The following is a 22,159-nucleotide window of genomic DNA, read 5'->3' as shown; positions in this document are numbered from 1 at the left end:
GAGCTGATGAGTGTTTGGGAGCTCAGAACAAAAATGACATGATAAAGCACTCAGAACTCAGGGGCCTTATATAAAATTTGGGGGAGTGTTTGTGAACTCAGGATGCAAATAACGTTTTTTAAAGCACCCAAGTCATGAGTGCTCTACTCCTTCTCGAAAGGACAGACAACCAACCAAAGGGAAATTGACCTTTCTGTCACAAGCAGCTCGTGTGTTCCTCCTAATTTTTTCCCGCCAAATTCTGGGAGAGATGACAAGTGTGTGGAAGCTCAGGATGCAAATTAAATTGTTTTAAGGGCCCCAAGCTCTGTGTGCTCTACTCCATCTCAAAAGGACAGACAAGCCACCAAAGAGAAATAGACCGGTCTTACTGTCGCAAGCAGCTCCTGTGTTCATCCTAACATCTAAGAAAGCCCTCCTCACTGTCTACAGCCACAGGTCTAATTTTTTTTTTTTTTTGCCAGTTGTGGGGCCTGAACTCTGGGCCTGGGCGCTGTCTCTCAGCTCTTCAGCTCAAGGCTAGCACTTGAGCCACAGCGCCACTTCCAGCTTTTTCTGCTTATGTGGTGCTGAGGAATCGAACCCAGGGCCTCATGCATGCAAGGCAAGCACTCTACCACTGAGCCACCTTCCCAGCCCTAGGTCTAATTTTTTAATTGGAGTTGAAGAGCTGTGTTGTTGAAAGCGTTCAGATGAGGCATTCAGGTTGGTTTTTCCCCAAAAGATGATACATGCTTATTAGGAATGTATACTTCTCGTTCCCACAAAGTTGGTACTGATCAGTAGAGCTTTTACGTATTCACTCAGTTCAACCTGCAGATTAAGTTGAACCTCACCTTATTGCACAGTGTTGAATATTTGAGAACAAGACTTCCGATTTCTTTGATGCGACCTGCGTCCATACAATTGTATGGACGCCAACTCATATGCCCAGAGGTGCTGCCTGGAAATATCTGCTTCTAGATCCTACATGGTTTCTTCTACACGTGTAAAGTTTGGCTAAACAACTCCGTTTGAATTGCTGGAATGGAAGAGCTGTGCAGAAGTTGCAATTGTTCAGATCAGACATTCAAGTTTGCTTTTTCAGAAAGGATGATAAATGTTAATTGGGAATATCTGCTTCTCCAAACTACAAAGTGGGTATTGGTGAGTAGAGTGTTTATACATTCACTCAGTTCAACCTGTGGAGCAAGTTGAACCTGGCCTTATCACACTCTGTTGAAGCTTTGAGAAAGACTTCTGGTTTCTTTGATGTGACCTATGTACATACATATGTATGGACACTGACTGGAAATATGAGCTTTTAAATACTCCACCATTGATGTTAGTTGAATGACTTCTGACACACACACACAGAGATGAGTTTCTGAGCCATCACAGAAAAACAGCATTTCACTGGTTTCTATTATTCTTAGAAAGAATTCCAGATTCTTGGATCAGCAGGTGGTCCCTGGAAATATCTGCTTCTGAATCGTACATGGTTCTTCTACACACTTGAAGTCTGGCAAATTAACTCACTTTAAAGTGCTGAAAAATTGGAGTTGAAGCAATCTGCTGTGGTTGCAAGTATTCAGACAAGGCATTCAGGTTTGTATTTCCCCATAGGATGATACATACTTATTGGGAATATCCTCCTCTCATTCCTACAAAGAGGATATTGGTGTGTAGAGCTTTTACGCACCCACTCTGTTCAACCTGCAGATTAAGCTGAATCTTCCCAGGTTGCACTGTTTTTTTGAAGTCTTGAAAAAAAGACTTTAGGTTTCTTTGATGCAACATATATCCATTCATATGTATGGTCGGCAATGGGAAATATCAGCTTCTAAATACTCCACAATCGTTGTTAGCCAAATGACCTCTGCCATGCACACTGAGAATGAGCTTCGGAGCCATTGCAACATAACAGCATTTCACTGCTTTCAATACTTCTTAAGGAGAATTACAGATTGTTGGACCGGGTATGCCCACAGATGCTCCCTGGAAATATCTGCTTCTGAATCCTCCATGGTTTCTTCTACATGCTTGAAGTTTGACAAATCAACTCAGTTTGAAGTGCTGAACAATTGGAGTTGAAGAGCTCTGCAGCGATAGCAAGCATTCAGATGAGGCATTAAGATTTGCTTTTCCCCATAGGACGATACATGCATTTTGGGATACAGCTTCTTGTTTTTACCACATGGGTATTAATGAGTAGAGCTTTTACACATTCACGTTCCCTCAGTTCAAACTGAGAAACAAGTTGAACATCGCCTTATCACACTCTGTTGAATATTTGAGAACAAGACTTCCAGTTTCTTAGATGCGACTTATGGCAATACATGTGTATGGATGCCATCTGCAAATATCAGCTTCTAAATATTCCTCTGTGGTTAGCCAAAAGACATCTGTCACACACACTGTGAATGAGGTTCTGACCCATCACAACATAACAGCATTTCACAGCTTTCAATGCTTCTGAGAAAGAATTCCAGATTTTTGCCCCTTTATGCCCACAGGTGCTCTCTGGAAATATCTGCTTCTGAATTTTCCATGGTTTCTTCTACATGCTTGAAGTTTAGCAAATCAATGCAGTTTGAATTGCTGAACAATTGGAGTTGAAGAGCTCTGCAGTGGTTGCATGCATTCAGACAAGGCAATCCAGCCTGCTTTTCAGCATAGGATGGTACATGCTTAATGGAAATAACCATTTCTTGCTCCTACACCGTGGCCATTGGTGAGTAGAGCTTTTACACATTCACTCAGTTCAATGTGGGAAGTAAGTTGAACCTCGCCTTATCGAATTGTGTTGAAGACTTGAGAACAAGACTTCTGGTTTCTTATATGCGACCTTCTTATATACATATGTATAAACGCCAACTGGAAATATCAGCTTCTAAATATTCCTCAGTTGTTGTTACCCAAAGGACTTCTGCCATGCACACTGTGAATGACTTTCTGGCCATTGCAATGTAACAGCATTCCACTGCTTTCAATGTCTCCTAGGAACAATTCCAGATTCGTAGACCTGGTGTGCCCACAGGTCCTTCCTGAAAATATCTGCTTCTGAATTTTCCATGGTTTCTTCTACATGCTTGAAGTTTGGCAAAGCAATTGAGTTTGAAGTGCTGAACAATTGGAGATGAAGAGCTCTGCAGCTGTTGCAAGCATTCAGATGAGGCATTCAGGTGTGCTTTATCCTATAGGATGATTCATGTTTATTGGGAATCTGCTTCTCATTCCTACAATGTGGGTATTGGTGAGTAGAGCTTTTACACATTCACTTAGTTCAACCTGCAGAATAAGTTGAACCTTGCCTTATCACATGGTGTTGAAGATTTGAGAACAAGACTGACGGTCTCCACGGGACCTATGTCCATAGATATGTATGGACAGCAACTGGAAATATCAGCATCTAAATACTCCACCATTGTTGTTAGCCAAAGGAGGTCTACCGTGGGCACTGTGAATGAAGTTTTGAGCCATCAAAACATAAAAGAGTTTTACTGCTTTCAATATTTCCTAGGAAGAATTCCAGATTTTTGGACCCAGTATGCCCACAGGTACTCCCTGGAAATATTTGCTTCTGAATCCTACATGGTTTCTTCTACATGCTTGAAGTTTAGCAAATCAATGCAGTTTGAATTGCTGAACAATTAGAGTTGAAGAGCTCTGCAGTGGTTGCAAGCATTCAGAAGAGGCATGAAGATTTGCTTTTCCCCATAGGATGATACATTGCTTTTTGGGATACCGCTTCTTGTTTCTACCACGTGGGTATTGGTGAGTAGAGCATTTACGTATTCACTCAGTTCAAACTGTGGAGTAAGTTCAACCTCTCCTTATCTCACTCTGTTGAAGACTTGAGAACAAGACTTCCATTTCTTGGACATGACTTATAGCCACACATACATATGGACACCAACTGGAAATATCAACTTCTAAATATTCCTCCATTGTTGTTAGCCAAAAGACATCTGCCACACAATGTGAATGAGTTTCTGAGCCATCGCAACATAACAACATTTCACTGTTTTCAATGTTTCTTAGGAAGAATTCCAGATTATTGGACTGGAATGCCCAGATGTGCTCCCTGGAAATATCTACTTGTAAATCCTCCGTGGTTTCTTCTACATGCTTGAAGTGTGGCAAAGCAATTGAGTTTGAAATGCTGAATAAGTGGAGTTTAAAAGCTCTACATCACTTGCAAGCATTCAGATGAGGCATTCAGGTCTGCTTTTCTGTATAGGACAATAAATGCTTATTGGGAATATCCACTTCTCATTCCTACAATCTGGGTATTGGTGAGTAGAGCATTTACCTATTCACTCAGTTCAACCTACTGTGTAAGTTGAGCCTCACCTTATCATACTGTGTTCAAAGGGAACGGGGGATGGGAGGAGGGAGATGGGAAGGAATGATTAGGGGAAACAAAGGAGGAGGCAACAATGCTTGATAAGAAACGTACTCATTACCTTGTTCATGTAATTGTAACCCCTCTGTACGGTATTTTCACAATAAAAAAATAAAAATTTTGAGAACAATCTTCCAGTTTCTTTGACTGGATCTATATTCATCCATATATATGGACGTTGAGTAGAAATATCAGCTTCTAAATACTCCATGATTGGTATAGCTGAATGACCTCTGCCATGCACACTGAGAATGAGTTTCTCAGCCTTGGCAACATAACAGTGTTTCACTGCTTTCAATGGTTCTTAGGAATAATTCCAGATTCTTGGACCCAGTATGCCCACAATGCTCCCTGGAAATTCAGCTTCTGAATGCTCCAGTTTCTTCTACATGCTTGAAGTTTGACAAATCAACTCAGTTTGAATTGCTGAACAATTAGAGTTGCAGAGCTCTGCAGCGGTTGCAAGCGTTCAGACGAGGCATTCAGGTGTGCTTTTCCCCATAGAACAATACGTGCTAATTGGGAATATCCTATTCTCATTCCTACAAAGTAGGTATTGGTGAGTAGAGCTTTTATGCATTCACTCAGTTCAAACTTGGGAGTAAGTTGAACCTTGACTTATTGAACTGTGTTGAAGATTTTAGAACAAGACTTCCAGTTACTTTGATGCAACCTATATTCATACATATTTATGGATGATGAATGAAAATATCAGCTTCTAAATAATCCACCGTTGTTGTTCTCTCTGCCACATATACTGTGAATGAGTTTCTGAGCCATCCAATATAACAGAGTTTCACTGCTTTCATTACTTCTTAGGAAGAATTCCAGATTCTTAGACCTGATATGCTCACAGATGCTCCCTGGAAATATCTGCTTTTGAATCATCCATGGTTTCTTCTACATGCTTTAGTTGGGCAAAGCACCTCAGTTTGAATTGCTGAATGATTGGAGTTTCAGAGCTGTGCAGTGGTTCCAAGCTTCAGACCAGGCATTCAGGTTTCTGTTTCCCCATAGGAGGATACATGCTTATTGGGAATATCCGCTTCTCATTTCTACAGTGTGGGTGTTGTTGAGATCTTATGCACATTCACTCAGTTCAACCTGTGGAGTAAGTTAAACCTAGACTTACTCACGGTGTTGAAGATTTGAGAAGACTTCTGCTTGCTTTGACCTGACCTATGCCCATACATGTGTACGGACCCTTTCTGTAAATATAAGCTTCTAAATACTCCACTATTGTTAGCCTAATGACCTCTGCCATGCACACTGAAAATTAGTTTCTGAGCCATTGCAAAATAACAGCATTTCACTTCTTTCAATGCGTCTTAGAAAGAATTCCAGATTCTTGGCCCCAATAGGCCCACAGGTGCTCCCTGGAAATACCTGCTTCTGAATCCTACATGGATTCTTCTACATACTTGACGTTTAGCAAATGAACTCAGTTTGAAGTGCTGAAAAATTGGAGTTTAAGAGATCTGCAGCAGTTGCAAAGATTCAGACAAGGCATTCAGGTTTGTATTTCCCCATAGGATGATACATGCTTGTTGGTTATATTCACTTCTCATTCCTACAACATGGGTATTGGTGAATAGAGCTTTTATGCATTCACTCAGTTGAACCTGCAGAGTAAGTTGAACTTTGCCTCATTGCACTGTGTTGAAGATTTGAGAACAAGACTTCTGGGTACTTTGATGCAACCTGTGTCCACATATATGTATTGACTTGGACTGGAAATACCAGCTTCTAAATCCTCCACCATTGCTGTTAGCCAAATGAGCTCTGCCACACACACTGTGAATCAGTTTCTGAACCATCACAACATAACAGCCTTTCACTACTTTCAATGCTTCTTAGGAAGAATTCCTAAATCTTGGACTCAGTATGCTTCTGAATATATGCTTCTGAATCCTACGTGGTTTCTTCTACAAGCTTGAAATTTGACCAAGCAAGTCAGTTTGAATTGCTGAACAATTGGAGTTCAAGAGCTCTGCAGCAGTTGCCAGAGTTTAGACAAGGCATGTAAGTTTCTTTTTCCCCATATGATGATACATGCTTATTGGGAATATACACTTCTCGTTCCTAAAACATGTGCATTGGTAAGTAGAGTTTTTACGCATTCACTCAGTTCAGCCTGCAGAGTAAGTTGAACCTTATCACACTATGTTGAACATTTCAGAACAAGATTTCTGGCTTTTTTATCTGCGACCTATGTCCATACATTCGTCTTTTTCCCAACTGGAAATATCAGCTTCTAAATACTCCACCACTGCTGCTTGCCAAATGACCTCCACCACGCACACTGACAGTGAGTTTCTCAGCCATTGCAACCTAACAGCATTTCACTGCTTTCAATGTTTCTTAGAAAGAATTCTAGATTCTTGGACCTGGTATGCCCACAGGTGCTCCCAGGAAATTCTGCTTCTGATTCCTCCATGGTTTCTTCTACACACTTGAAGTTTGGCAAAACAACTCAATTTGAATTGCTGAACAATTGAAGCTGAAGAGTTCTCTAGTGGTTGCAAGCGTTCAGATGAGGCATTCACATTTGCTTTTCCCCTTAGGATGATAGATGCTTATGTGGAATATCTACTTCTCTTTCCCACAATGTGGTGAATAGAGCTTTTATGGATTCACTCAGTTTAACCTGCAGAGTAAGTTGAACCTTGCCTTATTGCACTGTGTTAAAGATTTAAGAACAAGACTTCCAGTTTCTTTTTATTTTTGTCAGTTGTGGGTCTTGAACTCTGGGCTTGGGCATTGTCCCTGTGCTCTTCAGCTCAAGGCAAGCACTTTACCACTTGAGCCACAGCACCACTTCCGGTTTTCTAGTGATTTATTGGAGAAAAGAGTCTCATGAACTTTCCTGCCCGGGCTGGCTTTGAACCGTGATCCTCAGATCTGAGCCTCCTGAGTAGCTAGGATTACAGGTGTGAGCCACCGGCACCCAGCAAGACTACCAGTTTCTTTGCAGCAATCTATGTCCATGCATATGTATGGATGATGACTGTAAATATCAGCTTCTAAATACTGCACCGTTTTTGTTTGCCAAGTGATCTCTGCCATGCACATGGAATTAGTTTCTTTGCCATTAAAACATAACAAAATTTCACTGCTTTCAATACTTCTTAGGAAGAATTCCAGATTCTCGGACCCAGTATGTCCACAGGTGCAGCCTGGAAATTCTGCTTCTGAATCCTTTATGGTTTCTTCTACATGCTTGAAGGTTGGCAAAGCAACTCAGTTTGAATTGCTGAACAATTGGAGTTGAAGATTTCTGCAGTGATTGCCAGAATTCAAACAAGGCATTCAGGCTTGCTTTTCCCCATACAATGATACAAGCTTATTGGGAATATGTGCTTCTCATTCCTGCAACGTGGGTATTAGTGTGTAGAGCTTTTCTGCATTCATTCACTCAACCTGTGGAGTGATTTGAACCTCACCTTATTGCATTGTTTAAGATTTGAGAACAAAGCTTTCAGGGTTTTTTTGGGGGGGGGAGAGTCCAGTCGTGGGGCCTGAACTCCGGGCCTGGACGCTGTCCCTCAGCTCTTCAGCTCAAGGCTAGCGCTCTACCACTTGAGCCATAGCGCCACTTCCGGCTTTTTTCTTTTTGCTTATGTGGTTCTGAGGAATTGAACCTAGGGACTCATGCATGCAAGGCAAGCACTCTACCACTGAGCCACCTTCCCAGCCCACTTTCAGTTTTTGTTTTTGTCACGGCCATTGTATGGACACTGATTGGAAATATCAGCTTCTGAATACTCCACCCTTGTTGTTAGCCCAATGACATCTGCCATACAAACTAAGACTCAGTTTCCAAACCATCTCAACATAACAGCACTTCACTGCTTTTCAATGTTTCTTAGGAAGAATTCCAGATTCTTGGACCCGGTAGGCCCACAGGTACTCCTTGGAAATATCTGCTTCTGAATCCTACATGGTTTCTTCTACACACTTGAAGTTTGGCAAAGCAACTGAGTTTGAATTGCTGAACAATTGGAGTTGAAGAGCTCTGCAGCTGTTGTAAGCATTCAGATGAGGCATTCAAGTTTGTCTTTCGCCTACAGGATGTTACATATTTATTGGGATTATCCACTTCTCCTTCCTACAATGTGGGTATCAGTGAGGTGAGCTTTTAGGCATTCGCTCATTTCAACCTGTGGAGTAAGTTGAACTTTGCCTTATCACACTGTGTTGAAGATTTGAGATCAAGACTTCCATTTCTTTGATGCAACCTATGTCCATACCTTTGTATTGACCCGATTGGAAATGTCAACTTCTAAAAACTCCATGGTTGTTTTTAGCGGAATGACCTCTGCCACATAAACTAAGAATGACTTTCTGAGCTATTGCAACATAATAGCATTTCAGTGCTTTCAATGCTTCTGAGGAAAAATTTCAGATTCTTGGACCAGGTATGCCCACAGGTGGTACCTGGATGTATCTGCTTCTGAATCTTACATAGTTTCTTCTACATGTTTGAGCTTTGACAAAGCAACTCAGTTTGAACTGCTGAGCAATTGGAGTTGAAGAGCTCTGCAGTGCTTGCAAGAGTTCACAAGAGGCATTCTGGTTTGCTTTTCCCCATAGGATGATACATGCTTATTGGAAATATCCGCTTCTCATTCCTAAAACGTGGTTATTGGTGAGTGGAGCTTTTACACAATCACTCAGTTCAACTTGCAGAATAAGTTGTATCTCACCTAATCACACTGTGTTGAAGATTTGAGAACAAGACTTCCGATTTCTTTGACGGGACGTTTGTCCACACATATGTATACACGCCCACTGGAAATACCAGCTTCTAAATACTCCACTGTTGTTAGCCGCATGACCTCTACAACACATACTGAGAATGAGTTTCTGAGGCATTGCAACATAACAGCATTTCACTGCTTTCAATGCTTTTAAGGAAGAATTCTTTTAAGGAAGAATTCCTGATTCTTGGATCGGGTATGCCCACAGGTGAACCCTGGAAATATCTGCTTCTAATCCTCCATGGTTTGTTCTATACGCTTGAAGTTTGGAAAAGCAACTCAGTTTAAAGTGAACAATTGGATGTTGAAGAGCTCTGCAGCAGTTGCAAGAATTCAAACAAGGCCTTCAGGTTTGCTTTTCCCTATAGGACGATACATACTTATTTGGAATATCTGCTTCTTGTTTCAACCATGTGGATTGGTTTCTAGAGCTTATTAGCATTCACTCAGTTCACCCTGTGAGTTAAGTTGAACCAATCCTTATCACACTGTGTTGAAGATTTGAGAACAAGATTTCAGGTTTCTTTGATGTGACCTATGTCCATACATATGTATGGACTCAGACTGGAACTACTAGCATCTAAATACTCCACCATTGTTGATTGCCAAATGACCTCTGCCATGCACACTGAGAATGAGTTTCTCAGCCATGGCAACATAACAGTGTTTCACTGCTTTCAATGGTTCTTAGGAAGAATTCCAGATTCATGGACCGCGTATGCCCATGGGTGCTCCCTGGAAATATCTACTTCTGAATCCTACTTGGTTTCTTCTATAGGCTTGAAGTTTGGCAAAGCAATTCAGTTTGAATTAGTGAACAATTGGAGTTGAAGAGCTTTGCAATGGTTGCAAGCGTTCTGACTAGGCATTCAATTTTGATTTTCCCCATAGGATGATATATGCTAATTGGGAATATCTGATTCTCCTAACTACAAAGTGGATATTGGTGAATAGAGCTTTTATGCATTCACTCAATTCAACCTGTGGAGTAAGTTGAACCTCACCTTGTCACATTGTGTTGAAGATTTAAGAACAAGATTTCCAGTTTCCTTTCTGCAACCTATATCCATACATATACGTGGATACCAACTGGAAATATCAGCTGGTAAATATTCCACCATTGTGGTTAGTCATGTGACCTCTGCCATGCACACTGATAACCACTTTCATGGAGCTGTTATACCCAGAGGTGCTCCCTGGAATTATCTATTTCTGAATCCTTTGTGGATTCTTCTAAATGGTTGAAATTTGGCAAAGCAGCTCAGTTTGAAGTGCTGAACAATTGGAGACCTCTGTAGCATTTGTCAGGATTCACACAAGGCATTTGGGTTTGCTTTTCCCCATAAGACAGTACATGCTTATTGGGAATATCTACTTCTCATTATTACAACGTGGGTATTGGTGAGTAGAGCTTTTAAGCATTCATTCAGTTCAACCTGTGGAGTAATTTGAACTTCACCTTATTTCACTGTGTTGAAGATTTGAAAAGACTTCCAGTTTTTTGACAGGACCAATGTCCATATATTTGTATTGAACCCGACTTGAATTATCAGCTTCTACATACTCCACCGTTGTTTTTAGACTCTTGACCTCTGCCACACACACTGAGAATGAGTTTCTGAGCCATTGCAACAAAACAGCCTTTCACTGCTTTCAATGCTTCTTAGGAAGAAGTCCAGATTCTTGGACCCGATGCCTACAGGTGGTCCCTGGAAATATCTGCTCCTGAATCCTACATGGTTCCTTCTACATGCTTGAAGTTTGAAGAGCAACTCAGTTTAAAGTGGTGAACAATTGGAGTTGAAAAGCTCTGCAGAAGTTGCAAGAATTCAGATGAGGCGTTCAAATTTGCTTTTCCCTATAATGCGATACATGCTTATTTGGAATATCTGCTTATTGTTCCAACAACGTGGGTATTGGTTGCTAGAGCTTATAAGAATTCACTCAGTTCAACCTGTGGAGTAAGTTGATCCTCTCCTTATCACACTGTGTTGAAGATTGAAAACAAGACTTCCAGTTTCTTTGATGTGTACTGTGTTCATATATATGTATGGACACCAATATGAAATATTAGCTAATAAATAATCCATCATTGTTATTAGCTGAATGACCTCTGCATCACACAATGAGAATCAGTGTCAGCCATGACAACATAACAGCATTTCACTGCTTTTAATGCTTCTTAGCAAGAATTACAGATGCTTGGACCCAGTATAGCCACAGGTGCTCCTTGGAAATATCTACTTCTGAATCTTACATGCTTTCTTCTACTTGCTTGAAGTTTGGCAAAGCAACTCAGTTTCAACTGCTGAACAATTGGAGTTGAAGAGCTCTGAAGCAGTTGTAAGCATTCAAATGAGGCATTCTGATTTGCTTTTCCCCATAGAATGATGAAAGCTTACTGGAAATAGCTGCTTGTTGCTACAACATGGGTGTTGATAAGTAGAGATTTTATGCATTCACTCAGTTCAACCTGGGGAGTAAATTGAACCATGCTTTATCAAACTGTATTGAAGACTGAGAACAAGACTTCCAATTTCTTTGATGCGGCCTATGTCCATAAGTATGTATTGATGCCAATGAAAATATCAGCTTCTAAATACTCCACTGTTGTTGTTAGCCTAATGACCTCTGCCACACACATTGGAAATGAGTTTCTGAACCATCACTGCTTTCAATGCTTCTAAGGAAGAGTGCCAGATCTTGGACCCCATATTCCAAAGGTGCATCCTGGAAATATCTGCTTCTGAATCCTACATGTTTTCTTGTACATGCTTGAAGTTTGGCAAAGCAACTCAGTTTGAACTGCTGAATAATTGGACTTGAAGAGCTTTGCAGCAGTTGTAAGCATCCAAATGAGGCATTCTGATTTGCTTTTCCCCATAGGAGGATACATACTTACTGGGAATATGTGCTTCTCATTCCTACAACATGGGTATTGGTGAGTAGAGCTTTTAAGCGTTCACTCAGTTCAACCTGCGGAGTAAGTTGAACCTCACCTTATCACCCTGTGTTTAAGATTTGAGAACAAGACTTCAGGTTTCTTTGATGTGAACTATGTCCATACATATGTATGGACACCGCCTGGAAATACCTGCTTCTGTATACTCCACTGTTATTGTTGGTCAAATAACCTCTGGCATGCACACTCAGAACAAGTTTCTGAGTCATCACAACATAACAGCATTTCACTGCTTTTAATGCTTCTTAGGAAGAATTCCAGATTCTTGGACCCAATATGCCCTGGAAATATCTGCTTCTGAATCCTCCATGGTATCTTCTACACGCTTGAATTTTGGCAAAGCAACTCATTTTGAAGTGCTGAACAATTGGAGTTGAAGAGCTCTGCAGCAGAAGCAAGCATTAAGAGGAGACATTCAGATTTGCTTTTCCCAATAGGGTGATACATACTTATTGGGAATATCCACTTCTCTTTACTATCCCATGGGTATTGGGGAGTAGAGCTTTTACACATTCACTCAGTTCAACCTGTGGAGTAAGTTGAACCTTGCCTTTTCTAACTGTGTTGAAGATTTGAGAACAAGGCTTCCAGTCTCTTTGATGCGACCTGTATCCACATGTATCTATGGACACAGACTGGAAATACCCACTTCTAAATACTCCATGTTGTTATTAGTCGAATGACCTCTGCTATGCACACTGAGAATGAGTTTCTCAGCCATCACAACCTAACAGTGTTTCACTACTTTCAATGCTTATAAAGAACAATTCTGGATTCTTGGACACAATATGCCCACAGGTGCTCCCTGGTAATATCTATTTCTGAATCCTCCATGGTTTCTTGTACATGCTTAAACTTTGGCAGAGAAACTCCGTTTGAATTGCTGAACCATTGGAGTTGAATAGCTCTGATGCAAGTGTTCAGAGGAAGCATTTAGGTTTGCTTTTCCCCATAGGACAATACATGCTTACTGGGAATATCCACTTCTCATTCCTAAAATGTGGGTATTGCTGAGTAGAGCAATATGCATTCACTCAGATCAAACTGTGGGTTTAGTTGAACCTGGCCTTATTGCACTGTGGTGAAGATTTGAGAACAAGACATCCGGTTTCTTTGACGTGACCTATGTCCATACATATGTATGGATGCTGACTGGAAATTTCAATTTCTGTATACTCCACTGTAGTTTTTAGCCGAATGACATCTGACACACTCACTGAGAATGAGTTTCTGAGCCATTGCAACATAATGGCCATTCACTGCTTTCAATGATTCTTAGGAAGAACTTCAGATTTTTGGAGCCCATATGGTAATATCTGTTTCTGAGTCCTACATGGTTTCTTCTACATACTCAAAGTTTTGCAAAACATGTCAATTTGAATTGCTAAACAATTGGAGTGGAAGAAATCTGCAGCAGTCGCAAACGTTCAGAGGAGGCATTCAGGTTTGCTTTTCCCTATAGGACAACACGCTTCTTGGGAATATCCATTACTCCTTCCTACAATGTGGATATTGGTGAGTAGAGCTTTTACCCATCCACTCGGTTCAACCTGCAGAGTAAGTTGAACACTGCCTTATACCACTGGGTTGAAGATTTGAGAACAAGACTTCCAGTTTCTTTGACACAACCTATGTCCATGCATATTTATGGATGCTACTGGAAATATCAGCTTCTAAATACTCCACCGCTGTTGTTAGCCGAATGACCTGTGCCACGCACACTGAAAATGCATTTCTGAGCCATTGCAATATAACAGCCTTTCACTGCTTTCAATGCTTCTTATGAAAAACTCCAGATTCTTGGATCTGGTATCCCCACAGGTACTCCCTGGAAGTATCTACTTCTGAATCCTACATGGTTTCTTCTACATGCTTGTAGGTTGGCAAAGCAAGTCACTTTGAAGTGCTGAAAAATTGGAATTGAATATCTCTGCAGCCAATGCAAGCATTCAGAGGAGGCATTCAGGTTTCCTTTTCCTCATAGGACCATACACGCTTACTGGGATTATTCGCTTCTCGTTCCTACAACTTGGGTATTGCTGAGTAAAACTTTTATACATTCACTTTTATACATATATACTGCAGAGTAAGTTGAACCTCTCTTTATCACACTGTGTTGAAGATTTGAGATCAACACTTCCAGTTTATTTGATGCAACCTATGTCCATACATATGTATGGATGCCGACTGGAAATATCAGACGCTGAATACTCCATCATTGTTGTTAGACCAATGGCCTCTGCCACACACACTGAGAATGAGTTTCTGAGGCATCACAACATAACCCCATTTCACTGCTTTCAACACTTCTCAGGAAGAATTCCAGATTCTTGGACCTGGTATGCCCACACATGCTCCCTGGAAATTTCTTCTACACACTTGAAGCTTGGCAAAGCAACTCAGTTTGAAATGCTGAACAGTTGGAGTTCAAGAGGTCTGCAGGGGTTACAAGTGTTTAGACAAGATTCAGGTTTGCTTTTATCCATAGGATGATAAATGTTTATTGGGAGTATCTGCTTCTTGTTCCTACAATGTGGGTATTGGTGAGTAGATGTTTTACACATTCACTCAGTTCAACCTGGGGAATAAGTTGAACCTCACCTTTTCATGCTGTGTTGAAGATTTGAGAACAAGACTTCCATTTTCTTTGATGTGACTGATGTCCATACATATGTATGGACGCAGACTGCAAATATCAGCTTCTAAATACTCCACTGGGGGCTGGGAAGGTGGCTCAGTGGTAGAGCACTTGCCTTGCATGCATGAGGCCCTGGGTTCAATTCTTCAGCACCACATAAGCAAAAAGAAAAAAGCCAGAAGTGGCGCTGTGGCTCAAGTGGTAGAGCGCTAGCCTTGAGATGAAGAGCTGAGGGACAGCACCCAGGCCTAGAGTTCAGGCCTCACGACCGGACCCCCCCCCCAAAATACTCCATACTCCACCGGTGTTGTTAGCCAAGTGACCTGTGCCATGCACACTGAAAATGAGTTTCTCAGCCATCGCAACATAACCCCATTTTACTGCTTTCAATTCTTCTTTGGACGAATTCCAGATTCTTGGACCCGGTATGCCTACAGGGGCTCCCTGGAAATATCTACATCTGAATCCTACGTGGTTTCTTCTACACGCTTGAAGTTTGGTAAATCAACTCAGTTTGAATTGCTGAAAAATTGGAGGTGAAGATCTCTGCAGCACTTGCAAGCATTCAGAACAGCCATTCATGTTTCTTTTCTCCTTAGTATGATACATGCTTATTGGGAATATCCGCTTCTCATTCCTACAACTTGGGTATTGGTCAGTAGTGCTTTTACTCATTCTCTCAGTTCAAACCATGTTTATCACAGCATTATTCACCATAGCTAAGATATGGTATCAACCAGATGCCCCTCAGTAGATGAATGGGTCAAGAAAATTAAATAGATAGATAGATAGATAGATAGATAGATAGATAGATAGATAGATAGATAGATGAATTCTATGCCTCCATCAGAAAGGATGACACCACCCCATGTGTTAGGAAACAGAAAGACTTGGAAATTTTTATATTAAGTGAAGTAAGCCAGGCCCAAAGAAACATACATCCCATGGTTTTCCTTATTTGCAGTAACTAGTACATGTCTAGGACAAGCAGCAATGGGTAATAGCTATGCACATATTATCATGAAAGATGATGTTAAGCGAAATGAACCCCAACATAGGGACACAAGTGGTTTTTCTTTCTTGCTGTTGTTTTTGTACTTACAATGAATTATATAATTTTTTTCTTTTGTATGTTCTTCCCCCACGGAATAACCTGTTTTCACTGTATTTGATTTTGGTATCCTGCATCTTGTATATACATTTTTCTAATTTGGAAAGGGAAAAGGAATCACAAAATACTTACATAAGGATACAGGTTGACCAATTGTAACAGTGAGATGTACAAGATATTATATTGAAAGTGAACTTTACAATTTTGGGGGGAAAGGGAGGATTTGGGGAGGTAGAGAAGAAAGTGATGGTAGGGGAAAAACAAAAGAGGGGGTAACAATACTCCATAAGAAAAGTACTCAATGCCGGGTGCTGGTGGCTCACGCCTGTAATCCTAGCTACTCAGGAGGCTGAGATCTGAGGATCGCGGTTCAAAGCCAGCCCGGGCAGGAAAGACCGTGAGACTCCTATCTCCAATAAAACCACCAGAAAACCGGAAGTGGCGCTGTAGCTCAAGTGGTAGAGCGCTCGCTTTGAGCTGAAGAGCTGAGGGACAGCGCCCAGGCCCAGAGTTCAAGCCCCACGACCGACAAAAAAAAAAAAAAAGAAAAAAAGAAAAGTACTCAATACCCTACTCATGTAGCTGTAACCCCTCTGTACAGTTTTTTTACAATAAAAATATATATGGAAAAAAAGATTTCATATAGCATTCAGTACTTAGAGGTTGATATTTACAGTCACCTTCCATAGACATGTCTGGTCTAGGATCACTGAATCCTCTTTCTAAAATCTTAAACACTCTGAGATGACTTTTGATTTATCTTACTGAGTAAGTTACACTGAGTTACTGTGTCAAAGTTCCACTGGTCTACATCCAGCTTTCAGGATTTAAAAGCTGATGTTCCTATAAGCATACAGGGTAAAATGAATTTGAATGCCCCTTCTGAATGCTTAAAGCAACGGCAGAGCTCTGATATTCAAATTATTCTGAAACTCACATTGATTTCCTTTGAAAAACATTTGAACTGGTATGTGTAACCTTGTGGTATTTAGAAGCACTTATGGCCAGGGAGGAAAGAAAAGGAAATACTAATAGGTAAACCTTTTAGAATGTAGAAGAAGCTATTCCCAATTAGCATCCGTAGGCCTATAGGGTTAAGGAGACATAAAATCTTGGTCTAAAGCCTTGCAACCAGTGGAGCACTCTTAGATTCAAATTGTCAAACTGAGTTTCTTTGCCAAAATTCAAGCATGTAAGAGAAAACATGTAGCATTTAGAATCAGATATTGACAGGGACCATCAATGGGCATACTTGGTCCAATATTCTGTAATTCTTCCTAGTAAGCATTGAAACCACAAAAATGCTGCTACGTGACTAGGGCTCAAAACTTCCTACTCACTGTACTTGCAAATGGGCACTTGACTAGCACCAATAGTTCAATATTTAGAGGGTGATATTACCAATCAGCTACCATACATGTGTCTGGTCAAAGAAACTGGAAACCTTGTTCTCAAATCTTGGACACAGTGTGATATGCATAGGTTCAACTTGCTCAGCGCTTCAAATGGAGTGAATGTATCAAAGGTCTACTGACCAACACTCACCTTGTAGGAATTTGAAGCAGATGTTCCCATTGAGCGTACCTAGTCCTAGGGGTTGAAACAAACCTGAATGTCTCGTATGAATGTTTGCAGCCACTGCTGTCATGTGCCTTTTGCTCCAAACTTCCTCTCCAGTGTGCTTGCAAAAGGGCATGTGACTAACAAGGACCATTCATTATTTAGAGGGTGATATTTCGTCAGCTTCCATACACATGTCTGGTCAAAGATACTAGAAAACTTGTTCTCAAATCTTGGAGACATTGTGATACACATAGGTTCAACTTACTCCACATGTCAAACAGTGAATCTGTCCAAGCTCTACTCACTAACACACAGCTTGTAGGAATTAGAAACAGATATTCCCATTGAGCATACCTAGTCCTATGCGGTTAATCACAACTAAATGCCTCCTCTGAACCCTTGCTGCCACTAATGAGCTGCTGGAGTCAAATTGTTCACTAATTCAACCTGAGTTGCATTGCCAAAATTCAACTGTGTAGAAGCAACCATATAATATTTAGAGACAGATATTTCCAAGGAGCTACCAAGGGCATACTATGTCAAAGTTTATGGAATTCTTCATGGGAATCCTTGAAGTCAGGGTAATGCTGTTAGATTCCTATGGATCAGAACCTCAAACCCAGTGGGAATGCAAAATTTCATTCATCTAGCAACAACCATTTAGTACTTATAGGTTGATATTTCCAGTTGGCTTCCATAGACATGTCTGGTCAAGGATCACTGAATCCTCCTTCTGAAATCTTATACTGAGACAACTGTTGCTTCATCTTATTGGGTATGTTAAATTGAGTGACTATGTCAAAGCTCCACTGGTCAACATTCACCTTTCATGGTTTAGAAGCTGATGATCTCATAGAAAAAAGGTTAAAATGAACCTGAATGCCCCTTCTGAATGCTTAAAGCGACTGCAGAGTTCTGATATTCAAAATTTTCAGAAAATTACATGGATTTCATTTGAAAAACATTTGAGCTGGTATGCTCAAATGAAAAACATGGAGCTGGTAACCTCGTGGGATTTAGAAGCAGTCATTTCCAGGGAGGTAAGAAAAGGAAATCCTAAAGGAAAACCTTTTAGAATGTAGAAGCAACTATTCCCATCAACATAAGTGGGCATATGGTGATAAGGAGATGTGAAATCTTGGCTGAAGCCTTGCAGCCAGTCAAGCACTCTTAGATTCAAATTACTTAGCATCTCAAACTGAGTTGTTTTGCCAAAATTCAAGCACGTAGGAGAAACCATTTATGAATTAAAAGCACATATTGGCAGGGAGTATTAATGGGCATACTGGGACGAGTTTCTGGAATTCTTCCTAGTAAGCATTGAAACAACAAATCTGCTGTAATGTCCCCATGGCTGCAAACTTCCTCTCCAGTGTCCTTGCAAGAGGTCATTTGACTGATAATGACTGGTAATGTTACCAGTCACCTTCAATACACATGTCTGGTGCAAGGAACCAGAAATTTTGTTCTCAAACTTTGGACACTGCAGTATACATAGGTTCAACTTAGCACGTCAAACTTAGTGAATGTGTCAAAGCTCTACTCACCAACACACAACATCTTGTAGGAATTAGGAGTAGATGTTCCCATTGAGCATCCCTAGTCCTATGGGTTGAAACAAACCTGAATGCATTCTCTGAATGCTTGCAACCAATGGCAAGCTGCTGGAGTCAAATTGTTCATCAATTGAACCTGAGATGCATTGCCAACATTCAAGTGCATAGAAGCAACCTTATAGTTATTTAGAGGCAGATATTTCCAAGGAGCTTCCATGGGCATAATGTGTCAAAGTTTAGGGAATTCTTTATAGGAAGCCTTGAAGTCAACTAATACTGTTAGGTTCCCATGGCTAAGAACCTCAAACCCCACATGCATGCAAGATTTCATTCAGCTAACAACAACCATTCAGTACTTAGAGGTTGATATTTCCAGTTAGCTTCCATAGACATGTCTGTTCTAGGACTGCTAAATACTCCTTCTGAAACATTAATCACGCTGAGATGACTTTTATCTTACAGGTTACATTAAATTGAGTGACTGTGTCAAAGCTCCACTGGGAATGTGGCTCAGTGATAAATTGCTTGCCTTGCATACATGAGGACCTGGATTTGATTCCCTCAGCACCACATGAGCAAAAAAGGCTGGATGTAGTGCTGTCGCTCAAGTGGTAGGGCCATTAGCCTTGAGCTGAAGAGCTGAGGGACAATGCCCAGGCCTAGAGCTCAGGTCCCACAACTGACAAAATAAAATAAAAAAGAATAAACTGATATTCCAATAGGGTAAAATGAACCTGAATGCTGCTTCCGAATGCTTACAGCCACTGCAAAGCTCTGATACTCAAATTCTTCAGAAACTCATATTGATTTCCTTTGAAAAACATTTGCGCTGGTATGTGTAACCTTGGGGTATTTAGAAGGAATCATTTCCATGGGGGAAAGAAAAGGAAATCCTAAACAGAAAACCTTTTAGAATGTTTAACAGCTATTCCCAATCACTTTAAGCTTAGTGTAAGTGTTAAGGTTAGGATTGGGGTAATTGTTGTAGTTAGGGTTAGGGTTAGTTTACATTTTCAGGTTAGGGTTAAGGTTAGGTTTTGGTTTGGGCTTCCAATTTGAGTTAGCATTATGGTTAGGTTCAGGATACAGTTAAGGTTTATGTTCATTTTAGGTTAAGTGTTAGGTTTGGGTAGGCTTAGGGCTCATGTTCAATTTAGAGTTAGGGTTAGGGTTCTGGTACAGTTTGAATTTGGGTTCGGTTCAAGTTAGAACTAGGCCTAGGTTTAGAGTTCAGGTTGTGGAAGGGTTAGGTTTAAGGTTGGATTTAGTGTTTGCATTCGGGGTATTGTTAGGGTTAGGTCTCCCAGTCGAGTTAGGCTTAGGTTTAGGGTTAGGGTGAAGGTTATGTTTAGGGCTATGTTTAGAATTAGGGATAAGGCTAGGGTTATGTTTAGTTAGGGTTAGGGTTAGAGATTGGGTTCAAGTTTGGGTAAGTTTTAGTATAAAGATAAGCTTAGAAGCTGGGCGCCAGTGGCTCACACCTGTAATCCTAGATACTTAGGAGGCTGAGATCTGAGGATCTCGGTTGAAAGCCTGCCAGGGCAGGAAAGTCTGTGAGACTCTTATCTCCAATAAACCACCAGAAAACCGCAAGTGGCGCTGTGGCTCAAGTGGTAGAGTGCTTGCCTTGAGCTGAAGAGTGCAGGGACAGCACCCAAGCCCAGAGTTCAAGCTCCATGACCTACCAAAAAAAAAAGATAAGATTAGGGTTCGGGTTCAGGATCAGGTTGTAGTTGGAGTTAGTGATAGGGTTAGGTTTAGGCTTTGGTTTCATGTTCAGATTAGATTTAGGGTTTGGGCATTTGTATTTTTTTAGATATTGGGATAGGATTATGGTTAAGTTTCCAGTTAGAGTTAGAGTTGGTGTTAGGGGTACATTTAAGCTACAGGTTCAGCTAAGTTTTAGGGTCTAGGTTTAGGGGAGTATAGGTCTAGGGGAGTGTAAGGGTGAGGGTTACAGTAGGGGTTGTTGCTAGGGTTAGGATTAGGTTTATGGTTTGTTTCAAGGTAGAGATAGTTTAGGGTTAGGGTTAGGGGTAGGGTTAGCATTAGGAGTCGCATTAGCGTCAGGGTTGGGTTAGGGCTAGGTTTAGGATTAAGATTAGGTTCAGAGGTAGTGTTCAGCATAGCATTTGTGTTTGTGTTAAGTTTAGCATTAGAGTTGGGGATGGGCTAGGCTTAGAGTTAGGGTTAGCTTCAGGGGTAGGATTTTGGTTAGGTTTAGGGTATGGTTATGGTTATGGTAAGGATTAGAGTTAGGGTTAGGGTTAGGATTGTTTCCATTTATGGTTAGGATTAGTGTTAGTACTAGGATTAAGATTACAGCTAAGGTTAGGGTTAGGGTTAGTATCATTTGGGTTAGGGTTTGGGTTAGGATTAGGTTTATGGCTAAAGTTAGTGTTAGGGTCAAGTTTAGGGGTGAGTCTAGTGTTAGGGTTAGGGTTTGTTTAATGTTAGGTCTAGGGTTAAGGTTCAGCTTAGGCTAGGTTTAGGGTTAGGTTTAGTTTTAGGGCTAGGGTTAGGGTTGGTGATAACATTAGGGTTAGGTCTAGGGGTACAGTTCAGGCTAGGTTTAGGGTTAAGGATAGAATTCGAGTTAGGAATAGGATTACAGTTATGGTTAGGTTTATGGTTAAGGTTAGGGTTAGGATTAGGATTAGTTATGGCTAAGGTTAAGGTTAGTATTTTGATTAGGTCTAGGGATAGGGTTAGATTTAGGGTTAGTGTTAGTCTTAGGCTTAAGATTAAAGGTAGGGTTAGAGTTAGGTTTGTGATTAGGTCTAGAGCTAAGATTAGTAGAGTTCGGTGATTATTAATGTTAAGGCTAGGTTTAGGGTTAAGGTTAGGATTAAATCTAGGGTTAGGGTTAAGGTCAGTGCTCAGGTTAGGCTTAGTGTTTGTTTTAGGTTTGCTGTTATTGTTCTCATTCGTTTAGTGTTCTGTTTAGGATTAGGTTTTAAGTTAAAGATAGGGTTTGGCTTCAGGTTAGGGTTTGTTGTATGACTAGGGTTCACATTCGAGTTAGGGTTTGGGTTTGGGTTCACGTTAGGTTTAGGTTTAGGGTTGGTGCTAGGTTTAGGTTTAGGTTTGGTGTTAGTTTAAAGGGTAGGTGCCGGAGCCTGCCGGCAATGAAAGGGAATCCTGAATTAGGGGGCGAGGACGGAAAAATAAAGACATAAGAC

This window comes from Dipodomys merriami, unplaced genomic scaffold, assembly GCF_024711535.1.
Source record: "Dipodomys merriami isolate MVZ:Mamm:240054 unplaced genomic scaffold, mDipMer1.0.p SCAF_70, whole genome shotgun sequence".
NCBI classification, from domain to species: domain Eukaryota; kingdom Metazoa; phylum Chordata; class Mammalia; order Rodentia; family Heteromyidae; genus Dipodomys; species Dipodomys merriami.
The sequence above is the reverse complement of the archived record's forward strand: the minus strand, read 5'-3'. Positions refer to the sequence as shown.